The sequence below is a fragment of the Felis catus genome, chromosome A3, assembly GCF_018350175.1.
Source record: "Felis catus isolate Fca126 chromosome A3, F.catus_Fca126_mat1.0, whole genome shotgun sequence".
Classification (NCBI taxonomy): domain Eukaryota; kingdom Metazoa; phylum Chordata; class Mammalia; order Carnivora; family Felidae; genus Felis; species Felis catus.
The window spans coordinates 53852196-53870400 of NC_058370.1; positions in this window are offsets into that span (position 1 = coordinate 53852196).

The window sequence follows — 18205 nt, forward strand, 5'->3', positions numbered from 1 at the left end:
CCAGGCAGCCCTTGAGCAGAAACAGACAGGAACTAATGTACAAAACCCCAGGTCCATCATACCCTGAGCTGTGTGTATTATGCCCGTGCCCACAGTACCACAGCAGGATTGAGCTCTGAGTGCCCACACTGGTTATTTGCTTCACAAGGCACTCTTTCTTGGCTGCCTCCACTTACACTCCTTCTTTCCCGGCTCCTCCTCCTTTGCTGTTTCCTGGGAGCACCTTCAAACAAATGCTTACTTACCTCAAGGTTTGCTTCTGGGGAAACCAAACTAAAACAATTGGCAGGGTTAGCCGTAACCAGAAATTTCCTCTGCCTAAATGACCGCTGGCTTTGCATTCACAAAGGCCTTTCCTGCCAGGAGTGCTATCTTACCCTCTCAAAAGGAACCAGCCAGAACAGTTACCAGATCTAAATACGTAGTTTCCTTGTTGGCTTATGATTTGATTGTTGATGGAGAAATACTTTTAGATCTATCATTTTAAATATGTGAAGAAAAGAAAGTATGCCAGGGTGCCAAGGTGGTATCATCAGAGGCCTAGGGGGCAACTAAACCCCCACCCTACCCATGCAGCAATACAAAGGAGTCCCACCTGTCCCCATAGAGGTCAAGTGGAGAACTGAGACTTTTATGGCCACTCAGGAGTAACAAAGCCGCACCCCCTTTCCCCTACTGGAGTAGTGTCAGAGAGGCCCTTCCCAAACACAAGCTTTAAACAAGATCTTGACTTTTATAATATCCAAATATCTGGGTCTGAAAAATAAAATCATTTGTCATATAAAACATTAGGGATATCTTAAACTAAATGAGAGAATATAATCAACAGACATCAACACCAAGATGACACAGATCTTGGAATTATCTGACAAGGATTTAAAGCAGCCATCATAAAAATACTTCAGTGATCAAATACAGAAACTTGAAACACATCGAAGACATAGAAAATCTTGGCAAATATATGGAAGATATAAGAAGAACCAAAGAAAGAATTTAGAACTAAAAACAACAATAGACAAAATGAAAAGTTCAGTGATGGGATCGATAGTAAAGTGGAGAGGAAAGAAGAAAAAATAAGTGAACTTAAAGACAGAATGATAAAGATGATCAAATCTGCAACACAGAGAAAAAATGGAGCAAAAAAGAAAAAAAAATAAAAATTGAACAGAGTCCCAGAGCCACGTGGGATTACAACAAAAGATCAAACATTTATGTCACTAAAATCCCAGAAGGAGATCAGAAAGGGGATGGGAATGAAAAAATATTTGAAGAAATAATGACTGAAAACTTGCTAAACCTGACAAAAGCATAACCTACAAATCAAGAGGTGAGCAATCTCCAAACAGAATAAAACCAAAGAAATCCATGCTAAGATACATAGGCAAACTTTTGAAAACTAAAAACAGAGGAAAAAAAAAAAAACCTTAAAAGCAGTCAGAAAGGAATAACACATACCAACAGGGGAAAAACAATTCAAATGACAGAAATTTTTTTTTCCAATGACAGAATTTCTGATCAGAAACCATGAAGGTCAAAAGGACATAGCACAACAGTTTTCAAATGCTTAAAAAAAAAAGAACTGACAACCTATAATTCTATATCTAGGGAAACTACTTTTCAGGGATGAAAGGGAAATCCAGACATTCTCAGATAAAGAAAGGTTAAGAAAGTTTGTCACCAACATATTTTCCTTAAAATAGAGAAGGCTAACAGAAGTTCTTCAAATGGAAAGGAAATTATTATCTTGAACATCAGGACACAGAAGAAACTGGTAAAAGCAAACATGTGTGTAATTACAAAAGAATTTCTCTCTTCTCTTGAGTTTTCTAAACCATGTTCAGTAGTGGAAGTAAAAATTGTGACACTGTCTAGTGTGGTTTGCAATGGATGTAGAGGAAATATTTAGACAATTATAAATGGGGGAAATATATGGATGCAAAGGGAAGTATAGTTTCTACACTTCACTTAAACTAATGAAATATGAATACCAGTAGAATTTGATAAGTATGTACCTGTAATATAATATCCAAAGCAACCACTAAAAAAGTTATAAATGAGACACACTCAAAAACTCTATACACAAAAGAGAATAGAATTCTAAAAAAGAAAAAAGGTTGTTAGTTCACAGAAAGTAGGAAAAGAGAACCAGAAGTGAAAAACAGAGATAATCAACAGAAAACAAAATATAAAACATCCGCTTAAGTTTTAGCGTATAATAATTACATTAAATGTAAAGGACTTTTAAAAGAGACTATCAGAGTGGATTAAAACATGACCCAAAAATATGTTTTCTTCAAGAAATTCACTTCAAGTATAATGACATACATAGTTTGAAAGTAAAAACATGAAATAGCATATACCATGCAAATATTCATCAAAAGAAAGGAAGGATGGCTATATTAATATCAGATAAGGTAGCTTTCAGAGCAAAGTAATCTATCAGAGACACAGAGGGATACACAAAATAATAACAAGGTCAATCCATCAAGTAGATACAACAATCCTAAATGTGTGTGAACCAAAAAAAAACAAACACAAAAAACAAAAAACAAACAAACAACAACAACAAAACCCAGAGCTACAAAATGTGTGTGAGCATAACTGAAAGAAGAAACAGAGAAATCCACACAGTTGGAAACTTCAATACTCCTTTCTCTTGAATTAATAGAACAGCTAAAGAGAAAGTCAGCAAGGACACTGAAGAACCTGACTACTTCATCAACAAACAGAAGCTGATTGATACTTAAGAACATTTTACCTAGCAATAGCAGAAAACATTATTTTCAAATACCCAAGGAACATATACCAACCTAGACCACATCCTGGAATAAAACCAACTGCAACAAACTTACAAGAATAAAAATCCTAAAGACCAGGTTCTCTGACTGCAATGGGATCAAACCAGAAGCCAATAATGGAAAGATAAAAGAGATATCATCAAAACATAAAAACCAAACAGAACTTTTCTAAATAATCCATTAGTCAAAGAGAAAGTCTCAAGAGAAATAAAAAATATGTGGAACTGAATGAAAATGAATCCTCAGCATACCAAAATGTATGACATGCAGCTAATGCAGTGGCAAGAATGAGATTCATAGCCCTGAATATATACATTAGCATAGATAAGATCGACATCCAAAAATCTGTTATGTTTCTATATAGCAATGAACACATGGAAACTGATATTTAAAAAATAATTTTCTGACGAATAAATCTAACAAAACTTGTACTGAAAACTACAAAATGTTTATTAAAGAAATCAAAAGAAGATAAAAATAAATGGAGAGACATACCAGAGTCATATAGTCACGGAAGTCTCAACATATTAGAGAAGTCAATTCCTCCCAAACTGATGGGCAGATTTAACAAAATTCCCATCAAAATTTCAGAAAGAATTTTCATGATATAAGCAAGATTATTCTAAAATTTATGTGGAAGGGTAAAGTAATGAGATTAACTAAAATAATTCTGAGAATGAAGAATGAACTTGGAGGAATCACTCAGCCCAAGTTCAAGACTTATTATATAATACAGTAAGCAAAATCAAGTGGTACTGGAGTTGATTTGGATACATAGGTCAATGGTTCAGCTTCGACAGCCCAGAAATAGCCCTATAATGAGGACCAACTAGTATTCGACAGAGATGGGAAAACAAATTGATAGAGGAAGGGGGTAGTCTTTTCAACAAATGGTGCTGGAGTGATTGGGTATATATAGACAAAAACATAAACCTAGACCTGCCTCATACTTTATACAAAAATCAAAATAGATTTAAATGTAAAACATAAGATTATTTTAAACTTTTAGAAGAAATGTAGGCAGAAATCTTCAGGACCTAGGGCTCAATAAAGAGTTCTAATATGTGGCCCTAAAAATATGAACCACAAAAGAGAAAAATAATAAATTTAAATAAATCAAAACTTCAAATTTTTGCTCTGCAAAGGACCCTGTTAAGGTAATGGAAAGAAAAGGTAATATTTGCAAATCACATGCATGATGAAGGACTCATTTCTACACTATGCAAAAACTCAAAAATCAACACTGAAAACACAAACAATCTGGGTAGAAAATGGCTAAAGACATGAAGGAAAATATGGGTGGCGAATAAGCACACAAAAAGATGTTCAGTATTATTAGCCACTAGGGAAATGCAAATTAAGACCAAGGTGTGATATCCCTACACACATATTTTTAGGGTAACGAATTATAAGTATTTATCAGAGCAACTGAAATTAAACATTAGAAAATGGTGACAATAGCGAATGCTGGAAAGGGTATAGAGAAACTGAATCACTCATATATTGCTGGTGGGAATGTAATATGGGAGAGCAACTCTCAAAAACCATATGTCCTTTTGTTTCTGAACCGTTTCACTCAAGCCGGTGTGTTTGTGGAACTCAGCCACGTTGTCACACGTAGCTACAGTTTGTTCAATTCCATTATTGTATAATACTTCATGATGAATATACCATAATTTATGTATGTTTTATGGTTGAAGGACTTTGGGATGCTTCCAGATTGGAGGAATAGAAATGACACTGCTACAAAAAAAAATTTTTTTCTTATTGGTATTGTCAGTTTTTTATTAATTTTAGTTTTTCTGTTGTAGAGAATAATTAAAGATTTAATCTGCATTTCTCTGATTACTGAGAAAGCTGAACACGTTTTCAGATTCATTGGCCATTTATATATCCTGTTTTATGAAGCACCTGTTCAGTTCTCTTATTTATTTTCTACAGGGTGCCTATCTATCTCTTGCTAATTTATAAGTGTTGCAAGTGTCTTCTCCCATTTTGTGAATTTACCTTTCATTCTCTTAACAATATCTTTGGATGAACCTCTTTTCAGACAGTACAGAGAAATTTCCTATCCCAAGGTGACAGAGAGGCCAATATGCTTGTTGTTCCCATGACAATGGCACCATCTGGGAAGGAGGATGAAGTCTGTAAGATAAGTAAGGGTGCTTCTGTGGCGCAACTTTGGCACTGGCTGCTTGAGAGGTAGATAGTGCTCAGCGAGGGCTGAAACACAGAAAAGACTGATTTTTGAGCACCAGTCAGATCCTATTCCTTCCTCTCTCCATCCCTTCAAATCTAGGGAAACTGAAAATAAAATAGGAAAGACTGTGAGACAATTCACAGTGTCCAGCAACAGGGAACTAGATCTGCTGAAATTCTTTTTGTTACTGGTGGCAGAACCAGGACATTGTAGCCTGAGGGGGGCAGAGGGAAGTGGGCAAAGAATGAAATACTTTTCCAGATTTCAGAGTTTCCAATCTCATGACAGAGATGCATCCTTTGTATTGTGATAAGTGGTACCATGGTACCACTTACCACTTATGACATCAGCTCCAAAGAGAAAGTGGCTGATGTTAACTGAAGAGAGGGAAAAGGGGCCAGATAAGAGGGAAGCACCAGTGGGGGCGCTTGGGTGGCTAAGTCGGTTGAGCGTCCCACTTCGGCTCAGGTCACGATCTCATTGTTCATGAGTTTGAGCCCTGCCTCAGGCTCTGTGCTGACAGCTCAGAGCCTGGAGCCTGCTTCGGATTCTGTGTCTCCCTCTCTCTCTCTGTCAAAAATAAATAAACATTTTTAAAAAGAAGAAGAAGAAGAAGAAGAAGAAGAAGAAGAAGAAGAAGAAGAAGAAAGCACCAGGGGCACCTGGGTGGCTCAGTGGGTGGAGCATCAGACTCTTGATTTCAGCTCAGGTCATGATCCCAGGGTCATGGGATCAAGCCCTGCACCAGAACCTGTTTGAGAGTCTCTCTTTCTCTCCTTCTGCTCATCTCCCCTGAATGCACTTTCTCTCCCCCCAACCCCCTTCTCTCTCTCTTTCTCTTTCAGTTTCTTAAAAAAAAAAAAAAAATTTAAAGGGTGGGGGCGGAGCACCAAGTTGGTTTAAGAAAGAAGACCAAATGTCAACGACTTGGGGAGGAGAAAAGAAAAATAGAAACCAAAGGTTCTCAAACTTTGGTAGTTTACAGTGCCCTCAGTGTCTCAGAAATTTTTCAAGATGCCTCTAGGCCAGAAGGAATGTCTAATAGTTTTGATTCATGTATTAATTAATTAAGACGAACAACTTTAAAAGTATATGCAGTCTGACATCTTCACACAGCTGATCCTCACTATTCGTGGCGTCTATATATTTGCAAATTCACCTACTTGCTCCATGTATCACTCATCCCCAAATCAATACTCACGACACTTCCATGGTCATTTGCAGACATACACGGAGCACTGAAAATCTTGAGTCAAATTTTGAGAACATGTTTCCAGTTGAGGTCAAACAAGATGACGCTCTGCCTTCTTGTTATAGTTAAGTGTTAGTTATAGTTAAGTGTTAGTTATAGTTAAGTGTTAGTTATAGTTAAGTGTTTATTAAGTGCCATATTTCTCACATTTCTGTGCTTTTTCACTGGTGACGTTGCCATTTAAAACACCCCAAGTGGGGAGCCTGGGTGGCGCAGTCGGTTAAGCGTCCGACTTCAGCCAGGTCACGATCTCGCGGTCTGTGAGTTCGAGCCCCGTGTCAGGCTCTGGGCTGATGGCTCAGAGCCTGGAGCCTGTTTCCGATTCTGTGTCTCCCTCTCTCTCTGCCCCTCTCCCGTTCATGCTCTGTCTCTCTCTGTCCCAAAAATAAATAAACGTTGAAAAAAATTTTAAAAAAATAAATAAAAATAAAACACCCCAAGTATAGCACTGAAGTTCCTAAGGGCTGGAAGGTTCTGAGGTGCCTACAGAGAAAATACATGTGTTAGATAAACTTCCTTCAGCAATGTGTTACTGCCAGGAGCTGTGAGTTCAATGAATGTTAAAGACGCAACAATGTATACTACATAAGATGCCTTTAAACAAAACCACTAATAAACACGCTTATAAATTGATCAGTTGATGAAAATGTTGTGGTCAGGACCTCCCAGGAACCAACCCTGTATTTCCTCTCAGAGCAATGATTCAGTATTTGCGAATTCACTGTTTGTGGGAACATTCTGGAACATAACTACTACAAACAACCCAAATCCACTGTAGCTATTTGGAAAACAATTCATATAAATTGAAGAAACAACATGTTTTCTCTTCCTTCTTAAATATCCAAAATTATTCAATAATGTGTGTTTCAGTTGGGCACTGCACAACTTCTCACACATGAAATCAGATCGAACACTGCTGCTTTCATTTCTGGTTCCACTTTAGCTTGTAGATGATACTTAATTCAATCACAACAACTGCTGGAAACACAACTTCAAAAAGATGAGATATCACCAGTAACAATGTAGCACAATCTAGCATTGAGATTGCCTGAACTGCATTATCCTACAGGTATCAGGTACCACTGTGTTTCCCTTGAGAATCTAAAATATTTCTGCAGCATCTCGCTTAGTTTGCTGTGGCACCAACAACCCCTGTGCACACATTTTGAGAACCATGGATCTAATTAAAGAAAAAAGAAAGACACACTGAAATTGAATATTCTTTTCAGGAATAACCAATTTGGTTATTTTTCCAATATGGAGAAAAATTGCATACTTATGAGAAAAATGGTAGAAAATGAGGCCAGAAGATGAGGTTTGAACTAGCAGAGAAAGACTCTGAACATCACTTTAAAAGTGCTTTTATTCTCAAAGCATTAGAGAGCCAAAGAAGATTTTAAAGGAGGAAGGGCAGACTGGCAAATCTGTATGTAGATATGTTTCAATGATATGTAGACATAGCTATCATAGAAATAGATGAATTCAGGTATGTATTATACTTAATATATCTGAAAAATATATATTATACATATAAGTAAATCTAAAATTATAGTTATAAAAATGTATATGATATAAATGAATGAATAAATATATCATATATGATTTTATATAATATATAAAATTATAAATATAAATGAGTAGATATATTTATATGTAATAAAATATGCATATGTACATGTAATATGTAAAAGATATATATTATGTATATTTATATGTAATTTTATATATATATATATATATATATATATATATATATATATGGGACACAATATGGTGGCTATGAAGGATGGATTGAATCAGGGAGAACTGGAGGTGGAAAGACCAGACTGTAAGCTAATTTCAGCACAAGATGCTAAGAATCTGACCCAAAGCAATGGAAAAGGAAAGGAACATTTTAAGAGGCAAAGCAAATACAGGAGCTCAAGAAGCTAACTAGTTATTAAGGATAGAGAGGGAGGGGTGTTGTTTCACTTTCAGCTTCCTGGGTGAACGATGATGCCATTAACCGAGCTATCTTCAGACTCGAGTTTAGAATTCTCTTCACCGGTGTTAGATGAGAAGGATGAATTAAAGTTCAGTTTTACTCCAGATGCCAGTAATCTTTAGTACTTCTGCTGGTATCCCTCACTGGTTTATTTCTCTGTCAATGTTAAATGACACGGGTGGAGAGAAGGACCCACAGAGATTCCAGGAAGAGCCGGTTTCAGGACCAAGGGTGAATCCGTGCCTTAGGGCGGGGCTGAAGGGTGGACAGAAGAGAGTTGGACGCAGCTAGCCCTGTTGATTGCACCTAGCAGACATTCGCAGAGCACTGAATGCAAGAGATGTCATCCTTGTTTTTATTGATTCAAACAGGGAAATGGGATGCCACAGAAATTAGATACTTGTGCTTTAAAAATATATACCTCCTTATAATATTTAACAAATGAATAGCATCCATTATCATTGCTATTTGCTGTTCCCTCTTCTACTGTTCTGGGGCCCTCTCCAGGGAGGTTTGCTCCTTCCCCTTCTCTGTGAGCCTTTCCCTGATCAACCTTTTAAAAATAGCAACTCTCCCACTGATAGGACCCTGTATATTCCTTCCCTGTTTTATTAATCTCTAGAGCTCTTATTATCATCTGGCATACTATATAATTTATCTGTTTATTTGCTTATTGTCTGTCTCCTACCCACCCTGCACCAGAACATTAGCTCCACAAGGCCTGGGATTATTGTTATGTTTTTCACTCATGTTTCTCAGCCCCTAGAACAGGCCCCAGCATATAGAAGACACTCAAAAAATATTACTTGACAAGTGTTTTGAATGTGAATATAGTTTTGTTATATGCAACAGAAGAAAAGTACCATGTGCCATGAATTTCATTTTATTTCTTTAATGTTTCTTTATTTTTGGGAGGGAGAGAGAGAGTGTGCACACACGTGAGCAGGGGAGGGGCAGAGAGAGAAGGAGACAGAGTATCCCAACCAAGGCCTATGCTGATAGCAGCAAGCCAATGTAGGGCTTGGGGCTTGAACTCACAAACCGTGAGATCATGACCTGAGCCAAAGTCCAACGTTTAGCCGACTGAGCCACCCAGGTGCCCCATGAAGTTATATCTGAAAAGTACTTAACATGGTCTGGGGTCATTTTTTTTTTTTTCAGGAAAAATTTAGATTGAAACTGAGATGTAAAGGTTAGGAAGTGAGCAAGAAAAGGCCCAGTGACCAGAAGACCCCTAAGTGGAGGGAGCCAAAGAAGTGCTGTGCTAGGAAGAGGGAAGCGGCAGGAGAAACAGTTCACACAAGCCCTGGGGGACAAGCCGAGTCCACTAATCCAGGACCTCACCACATTTCAGGACATTTTCATGATCAAATGTGCTCTAATGCTGTAGCTTAGTGGTTCTCAAACTTTATTGCATATTTACCAAAATTAAGCCAAAATATTTTTAATATTTAATTAATTTAAAAATAACAATAACTGATAAAAAAAGCACAAGAAATAAGTGCTGGTGAGGGTGTGGATAAAAAGGAATGCTCGTGCACTGTTGAATGGAATGCAAACTGGTACAGCCACTGTGGAAAACGGTAAGGACGTTTCTCAAAAAGCTAAATATAGAAGTACCCTACCATCTAGCAATTGTACTGCCAGGTATTCACCCAAAGAATATGAAAATACTGATGTGAAAAAGTATATGCACGCCTATGTTTATTGCAGCATTATTTACAATAGCAAAATTATCGAAGCAGCTCAAGTATCCATTGATAGAGGAATGGATGTCATCTGGTATATATACACAATGGAATATTACTCAGCCATAAAAAAGAATGAAATCTTGCCATTTGCAACAACATGGGTGGGTGTAGAGAGTATAATGCTAAGCAAAATAAGTCAATCAGAGAAAGACAAGTACCATGTGATTTCACTCGTATGTGGAATTTAAGAACCAAAACAAAGAGACAAACAACAACAACAACAACAACAACAACAACAATACCAGACTCTTAACTATGGAAAACAAACTGATGGTTACCAGAGGGGAGGTGGGTGGGGGGATGGGAGAAATAGGTGATGGGGATGAAGGAGTGCACTTGTGATGATGAGTATGGGGTGTTGTCTGGAAGTGTTGAATCGCTACATTGTACACCTGAAACTAATATAACACTGTGTGTTTATAATGGAATTTTTTTGAAAGTTAAAAAAGTAACAATAATATAAAGCTATTGTATGTTAACATAAATCACATGTTTTTGTGACAAAGTAACTAGTTTTCAAAACAAAGCAAAACAAAATCTAGGAAGAAGAACCACATTGCTCGACACTTTTGCAAACTGCTTTAATGTCTGATTGAAAATACAGGTGAATTCACAGCTGCTTCTGCCATCAATCTGCTGCAATATCACATGTCACATGTCACCCTGCATCTAGAAAACTAGTGCACACTCATGACAGAATGAGAATGAAAAAGGAAAATAATATCCAGTATTATTAGGAAAATAGTTTTGACTTCAAGAGCTCTTTTGGAGAGGGTCTTGAGGCCCCCAAACCCCGGCCACACATAGAGGGGGCTGCTCTCTCGTTCAGGAAGATGCCTGTGGAATGCAACCCATCTTGGACTCTTCTTTCAAAAGCGTTCTTTTTTTTTTTTTTAAGTTTATTTTATTTATTTATTTTGAAAGACAGAGAAAGGGCATGTGCAAGCAAGGGGGAGGAAGAGAGAAAGGGAGACAGAGAATCTCAAGCAGGCTCCACACTGTCAGCACAGAGCCCGATGCGCTCGAACCCATGAACTGTGACATCATGACTGAGACAAAACCAAGAGTCAGACCCTTAACCAACTAAGCCACCCAGGTGTCCTTCAAGAGTGTTAAGTTATTCTCAAAAAAAAAAAAAAGAGTAAAATCATGAATATGTGTATTTTTCTTTTACCATATCTCAATGATTCCATAGATAACAGCATCTTCCAGAATCCATGTAAACTAGGAAGAAAGGAAGGGAGGAAGGGAGGGATGGAGGGAAGGAGGAAGGAAGGGAGAAAGAAACAAAGAGAAAAAGAGGTAAGATTTTAAAAGTGTTGGGGCGCCTGGGTGGCGCAGTCGGTTAAGCGTCCGACTTCAGCCAGGTCACGATCTCGCGGTCCGTGAGTTCGAGCCCCGCGTCAGGCTCTGGGCTGATGGCTCAGAGCCTGGAGCCTGTTTCCAATTCTGTGTCTCCCTCTCTCTCTGCCCCTCCCCCGTTCATGCTCTGTCTCTCTCTGTCCCAAAAATAAATAAACGTTGAAAAAAATATATATATTAAAAGTGCTAACATTTTCAGAAGAATAAATTATTCACTGTGTCTCATCAATACTTGCACCATAAGATCCAGCTGAACAAATAGAGCAACGGACTTTGATTGTGTCTTTCTAATATTTTTACATGCCATGAGGTAATTGGTTCCCCTTAACCAAGTCAGTCAAAAATCTACAAATTATTTCCTGCCTGTAATAGGATACAGTTTGCTTTGGTGATTCTTTTTCACTTTTGTTGATTTTCGAATTGAGAGAAGTATAGCTGTCTAAAAGCGTGCTGTTTAGGGGTGCCTGCATGGTTCAGTAGGTTAAGCGTCTGACTCTTGGTTTTGGCTCAGGTCACGATCTCACAGGTTTCGTGAGTTTAAGACCTGCATTGGGCTCTTTGCTGACAATGTGGAACCTGCTTGGGATTCTCTCTCCGCCCCCTCTCTCTGCCCCTGCCCCACTCATGCAGTCTCTTTCTCTCCCAGAAAAATAATAAATAAATAAACTTTAAAAATAAATAAATAAATAAATAAATAAATAAATAAATAAAAATTGTAGTATTTAATATATACCTTACAATCAACCTCAGTCATGCAAGAATTGATTTTAAACTGTGTTGGATGAGAAACACATTGGGGAGAATAATTTGAACTGAACAAGAGAAATATCAAGACGACTTAGCACTTCTTTAAAAAAACTAACAGGTTGGTAGGTTTTCTTTCTTTCTTTTTTTTTTTTTTAAGAAAACTTTGGTGCAAAGTTTCTACTTTGTGTTCATGCTTCTGGTGGCTCTTAAATTAGTGCCATTATTATCCATTAGTTTCTATAGCTAAAGCTATTTTGTACCATTTCTAGTATTGACTGAGAAAAGTGTAAATTGCTGTAGGATTTAGACACTGAAATGGAACGGTGTTTTCACCTCTGTTGTAATTATATGTCGGGATAGGCTGCTTCACCTTAAAATGATTAGTGTTTTGTGAGGGATGTATAACAAATTGCAAGGCCAATCAATGGGAAAATTACCCAGTAGTTGAGGTAGGGTTTTAATTAATTATATTGCTAGTTTGTTAGAAGAGAGGCCTTTGAACAGGTAATCAAAGAATCAGCACATATGGGCTGTTTGTTCCTGAATCACTGTGTTTAGAAAGGAAGTTTCTTGACTAGCCTTGGTCTGCCTCCATAGCCTGCCAAGGATTGGGGGTGGGATTAGGTATTTTTCAGGCAACGCGCTGATGGGTCTTCCCCCTTCCTGTGTGGAAATAAATGAAGCCCACCCAAATGAGAACCGACAAAGGCTATTTGCTGGGAGCTGGCTCAAGGGAGGGAGTCAGCCACCATCATAGGCATTTGGCAAGGACTCAAAGGCAGGCTGAGGAGGGGGAAAGCCTTAAAATGGAAAAAAGAGGTGGCTTCAGGGGTGCCCTGAGTGACACTGTCAGCCAGAGGAAGCTGTAGGCGGTGTGCAATCCTGCTAGGGCCACCAGAATAAGATACCACAGAGGGGGTGGTTTAAACAACAGAAATCCATTTTCTCCCAGTTCTGAAGGCGGGAAATCCCAGATTAAGGAGTGGCAGGGGTGCGTCCCTTGAGGCCTCTCTTCCTGGCCTGCAGATGCCCAGCTTCTGGCTATGTCATATGGTCTTTCCTCCGTGAGAGGGAACCCTCATGTCTCTCTGTGTATCCTACCCTCTCCTTCTCATAGGGACCCCAGTCAGACTGGATTAGGAGCCTGCTTAATGACTTTATTTTAATCAATCACCTCTTGAAAGGCCCTGTCTCCAAACAGAGTCATATTCTGAGGTACAGGGTGTTAGGGCTTCAACACATGAATTTCGGTGGGACGTAATCTATAACCATGGAGTAACTAGACATGGGGCATCCCATGTGATTGGTTAGAGGAGCATATTTGGCTTTCTACATATGGTCTTAAATTGAAAGTGGGGACAAAAAATTGGAGAAGCCGGCAGTTATTAAGCCCTGACTGTTTGGGGTGGATCACACAAAGGTCTGGCTTCCTGGTTTGGTTGCTGCAGATTGTGAGTCAGAGTTTCATCATCACATACGATCTGGCTGTTGTTGGTTCGTATATTTAGTCTCACCTGGGAAAAAGAGGCAGCGAGAGCAAGCGATGTTGTGTCGTTGACTTCTACAGCCACAGCTCCTAGAACCGAACCTGGTAGACAGCTAGCACTCAAATAATAGTTGCTGAAGGAAAGATTTCAAGGTCACAATGTCCCTTGGTAACAAGTCTTACACACTTCTCTTACCCTCTATAACCAGATTTCCTCTTCTACAAAATGGGCATATTCCCATCATCTTAATGACCATTACTATATGTTCAATAGAGGTAGACACTTTGGAGTCACTATCTCATTTAATTCTCCAAACAGCCTCAAAACATGGATTATTGTTTTAATTTTATAGATGAGGAAAGATGGGACACCTGGGTGGCATTAAGCATTGGCTCAGGTCATGATCTCACAGTTTTGTGAGTTCAAGCCTGGCATTGGGCTCTGTGCTGACAGCGTAGAGCCTGCTTGGGATTCCCTCTCTCCCTCTCTCTCTCTTCCCCTGCCTCACTCTGTCTCTCACAAAAATAAATAAACTGGGATGCCTGGGTGGCTCAGTCGGTTAAGTGTCTGACTTCGGCTCAGGTCATGATCTCAGAGTTCACGGGTTCGAGCTCCGCATCAGGCTGTGTGGTGCTGACAGCTCAGAGCCTGGACCCTGCTTCAGATTCTCTCTCTCTCTCTCTGTCCCTCCCCTGTTCACGCACCCCCCCCCTCAAAAATAAATAAACATTAAAAAATGGTTTCAATTAAATAAACTGAAAGAGAGAAATCAGAGGCACTACCTTGCCCAAGTGACAGTTAATAGATGTGTGATCCAGGACAATCCACGTCCCCTCTCTGTGACCCTTCATTTCATCGTCTTTAGAAAGAGGGCAACAAAAAATGCTCATATCAAAATCCTGCTATAAAATCAATAAATGGGGGAAAGGGAAAGCTCTTTCTGTGGCAACATGCCAACAACTAAGTGTAAAGAAAAAAAGGTGCCACCATTGCTTATAGGAGTCATGAGTGGAGATTAAAGCTAGCGAATACAAATTTGAAGGGAACAGAATATGTGCATGCCCTCAAAGTATTTCCACACAAATTACTTTTTAATTATAAAGGAAGGAATAGTAACTTCACTGTGGAGCAAGGTGGCAGGCACCACCTTCGCCAAGAACAGAAGTTAAGCCCACTGCTATTGGAACAAAGGCACAGAAAGCCTAACTTTGAAACGATGCTCTGAGTGATACATAACACTTTGGTATTCCTGGCCAAAAAGGAAAAAAGCATAACCTGAATCTAATCTGAATTTAATCGTGAGGAAACAGCAGACAAGCCTAAATTGAGGGCATCTAATGATATAAATAGTCTGAACTCTGCAAAAGTGTTGAGGTTAAAGAAACTGTAAGAAAATGTTCCAGATTAAGAAACCAAAAAGACACCAAGTATAACAGATGATCCTGGATCGGATTCTGGGCATTATTATTATTATTATTCCTTAATGACCTGTGTCAGAGAGCAAGAGTGTCTCACCCCCTTCACAGGGAGTAGGAATTTCCTGTCCCCTTCAAGGTCCTTCTAGCTGGACTAAGAATCAAATCAAGGAGAGACAGATTAACAGGAGAAAATAAAATGTAATAGGTGTATGTTTGGGGAATCACATACACAGAGAAATTCCAAAGACAGTGGGGTAAAATGATGGATCTATGTCATCCAGAACCAAGCAGAAGGAGGCAGGGGTCTGGGGTTTCAGGGGAAATAAAGGCACTTCACAAGTGATAAGACAGCAGATGTTTGGTAATTAGATGTTTGCCCTGCCATACAGATGGGTCACTCAGATAAAATGTATCTTTGTTAATAACCCTTATTCTGGTAAGATCCTCCAATTTAGATTCTTCTGGATACTTAAGGGAGGGGCAAAAGTTTCTCTTGAGCCCACCAGGTCTCAATTATCTTGAGCTCCAAATAATCCACATGCCAAAGGGGCACAGCCTTGGGGGGGGGGGGCTGTCCTGAACCCCTTCACCTGATATAAAGGACATTAGTGGACAATTGACATGTGCATACAGTCAGAGATTAGACAACAGTATAACCAATTTTATTTTCCTAAGTATGATAGTTGCACTTTGGTTATGTAAGAAAATGTCCCTGTTTTCAGAAAACTAAAGCAAAGTGTTTAGGGGTAAAAGAGGCATGATGTATGCAATGCATGCTTCGACTGCTGGTGGGGGGGGGGGGAGGGCAGGGACGTGAAGAGAAGGTAAAGGAATGGGAAAGCAAACACAGCAAAGTGTCAATATGTGGGGAGTGGTGGGGGGAGGTATTACTTACCCCATTTTTCTCTAAGTCTGAGGTTATTTCAAAAGAAAAGGTTAAAGATGGAAAAGGGGTTTTAAAACCCTTACTGTAAGGATTGAGTTCATGCTTATAAAGGACTTAGAACACAGGCCCTAAAATTTTAGTGACTAGGTATTCTTATTACCGCACAATTAAGAAGTGATGGGGCCACCTCACTCTGCCCCTGCATACCTTCACTTCCTCATTCAGAGTTGTGGAAAATCCAGGAAAACAATTCACAGGAAAGCCTTTACAGAAACTGTGTACCCTGGCAAATGTTTCTAAGCTTGCGACGTGAGGTCAGATTCTTGTAGATAACTGTGAAGTGGGTTAATCTGTAGTGTTGGTGAGGTCATTGAGGTACAGAAAATTCAAACAAATTCACTAAGCGTGACAAGGTCAGAAGCAAAGCCCAGAGCTCCTGGCTTTCCATCCAGTCCTTCAGAGAGGAAGGAAAAGTTTAGGAAAAGAAAACATTCACACCTGACCTGTTCTCATCTTGCTCTGTATGAAAGGTAGGGATGGCCTATGGGAGGTCAGGTTGTGACCTCCTGACCCCACCTTGAGGCCAGCTCAGTGACCTTGCCTGGAGTCCAAGGGCAGGCTAGAAGGGGTGCAAACTGTGGACGGGGCAAGCCTAAGGGCAACCAATTGCATTTCTCTGTCCTCTCCTCCATATCACATGCTGAAAAGCTATCTTTCTTAGGCTAGCAAAGATTTTTTTTTCTCCACCTGCAAATATTGAAGGAATGGGGGAGGGAACTCCTGTATGGCCAGGATTCCAGCTTCTACACACATCCACACACTCAAGGCTATTTCTTCTTAATACTGGTCTGTTTCCTTATTAACGTTTCTAAAGAGTAAATTAATTAATCTTATTTTTAAAAATCTATAGGTTGGCTGGAAAACAAATGTTTCTTCCTGATCTTTGCATTGTATATGGGATCCAAACAAATGAGTATCTGAAATTCATTTTTTACACCAACCACACACAGAATTGTTTCGCTGATGAAGTAGGAACACGTCTATAGGTGATTTCCCTCCCTGAGGTACTAAACGCACTTATAGAATAGCAATCACAAGTAAATCAGAACCGGAAGATGTCATGCTTGGAGAAGTGGAAAAAAACAAAAAAACAAAACAAAACTTGCCAGCCTCAGTTTCCTCATCTGTAAAAGAATCCCTGGGTTTACTGTGACAGCAGAATGGCAAAATAAATAGGAGAGAAATATTTTCTATGAACAGTACTTTAAGTGAAAACAAACCCCCAGATTCAGCAATGGTACAGTTAGGAAATATTGACTCTTCAGTTCCTACCCAAGCTCAAATACTTCTCCGCTGAGAGATTCACCTAGGCTCCCGATTTGACTGCTTACCAATAACAAGTTTCTGAAAACAGAAGGAATGTTTCCTGTGAAACACAGCCCACCATCGGTCAAGAGTGGATGTGAAAAAAAGGTCAGGGGAAGAGCCCGGAGTTTAAAAACAGAAAAAGAAATTGAAGTTTTTATAAGTAAGTGGATAATAGCAAGCAGGCTTCTGATGCAGGAATTTTCTTATTTGCAGGAGTAAGTTTATTCTGGCCCTTTGTTGGGTTTTGTTTTGTTTGAGAAAAGGGATATTAAAGTGTCAGATGAGCCCTGGAATTTCTTACAAATCAGTAGACTAACACAAAAATTAAATCATTTGTTCCTATTTGGCATACCTTCTAGGCAATGAAACTAAAAGATGTCAAAATATGTTATTTATCGTTACACTTTAACAGAAATAATCATCAGTTGATAGTTTTATGTACATCAACTGGCTTTCTGATTTCTTCAGGAAGCAACAGATTAAGTTAGTTTAGCATCATTTCATTTACTACCCCCAATCATAAATAATAAATACAATCCACTTAAAATTTTACAACAATGATTTGCATATTTGCCTTCAGGTGGTAATTTTTCTACAAGCATCAAGTTAATTGTTATTGGGCCATTCTTTTTTTTTTTTTTTAAGTTTATTTATTTATTTTGAGAGAGAGAGAGAGACAGAGAGCAGTGGAGGGGCAAAGAAAGGAGAGAGAGAATCCCAAGCAAGCTTCATGCTGTCAGCACAGAGCCCAAAGCAGCGGAAGCAAGCTCCTTCCCCTGAACGGTGAGATCATGAGGGAGCTGAAATCAAGAGTCGGAGGCTTAACCACCTGAGCCACCCAGGAGCCCCCCATGGCTACTCTTATTTAACTTCTCATTAAGACTTCTTTAAGGTAGTCAACATCAACTTTTGCAGCAAGAATGCAAAGAAACGGAAGTGTATAAAATACAAA